We start from the raw sequence: 1,608 nt of genomic DNA, 5'->3' as shown, positions 1-1,608 counted from the left end.
AGTTGATTCCACATGGAGACACTAGCTCTACACATTCATATTTTCTAGTGAGAAAGCTAGGGGAACCTCGGCAATCAAACATGATATTTCTGTTTGAATAGATGATATTTTATACTCTTGCCTAACGAAAAGACTTTGCTTTTCTCCAAAACCATTTTTACTGGGATTTTCTCGATCCATTCCATTCGAATTAACACCACTTTGTCCAGATATGACTGGATGAAACCAGAAATATCCGGTTGTGTTGTGGCTATCTCAATCCCAGATATTGCTACTGCCATTGTCCATGTTTTTTCCGGATATTATAGACGGACTTTATTGTTTTGAATGTTTTTTATCAGAGAACATTTAATTTTGTGCTGGGAAACACTTGTTGATTCCACAAGGAGACACCAGCTCTGCACATTGATATTACCTAGGGAGAAAGCTAGAGGAACTGCGGCAAACAAAAATAATATTTCTGTTAGTTTAGATGACATTTTAAGCACTTGCTTAACGAAAAGACTTTGCTTTTCTCCAAAACCATTTGTACTGTGATTTTCATGGTCCATTGCATACCAATTCTACACCACTTTGTCCGGATATGATTGGAAGAAATGATAAATATCCAGTTATGTTTTCGCTAACTCCATCCCTGGTATTGCTACAGCCTCTGTGTTTGTGTTTTCTGTATATTATCGAGGGAATTTATTGTTTTGAATGTTTTTATCAGGGAACATTTAATTTTGTGTTGGGAAATACTAATTGGTTCCGCATGGAGACACCAGCTCTACACATTGATATTTTCTAGGGAGATAGCTAGAGGAACTGCGGCAAACAAACATGATATTTCTGTTTGTGTAGATGACATATTATGCACTTGCCGAAGGAAAAGACTTTGCTTTTCTCCAAAGCCATTTTTACTGTGATTTTCTCAGTCCGTCCATTGCATACGAATTCCACACCACTTTGTCCGATATGACTGGATGAAACCAGAAATATCCGGTTGTGTTTTGGCTAACTCAATCCGAAATATTGTGAAAGCCTCTGTGTTTGTGTTTTCCGGATATTATCAACGGACTTTATGGTTTTGAATGTTTTTATCAGGGAACATTTAATTTTGTACCATAGAAACACTAATTGGTTCCACCAGGAGACACCAGCTCTACACATTCATATTTTCTAGGGTGAAAGCTAGATGAATTGCGGCAAAAAATCATGACATTTTTGTTTGAATAGATGACAATTTATACACTTGCCTAAAGAAAAGACATTGCTTTTCTCCAAAACCATTTTTACGCTGATTTTATCAGTCCATTACATATGAATTCCACACCACTTTGTCCGGATATGACTGAATTAACGAGATATATCCGGTTGTGTTTTGGCTAACTCCATTGAAGTATTGTGAAAGCCTCTGTGTTTGTGTTTTCTGGATATTATCGATGTACTTTAATGTTTTGACTGTTTTTTTTTTACCAGGGAACATTAAATTATTTGCTGGGAAACACTAATTGGTTCTACATGGATACACAGGCTCTACACATTCGTATTTTCTAGGGAGAAAACTGGAGGAACTGTGGAAAACAAACATGGTATTTCTGTTTGTATAGGTGACATTTCATGCAC

Source organism: Lepus europaeus, unplaced genomic scaffold, assembly GCF_033115175.1.
Source record: "Lepus europaeus isolate LE1 unplaced genomic scaffold, mLepTim1.pri SCAFFOLD_30, whole genome shotgun sequence".
In the NCBI taxonomy this organism is placed as follows: domain Eukaryota; kingdom Metazoa; phylum Chordata; class Mammalia; order Lagomorpha; family Leporidae; genus Lepus; species Lepus europaeus.
This window is presented reverse-complemented; position numbering follows the sequence as displayed.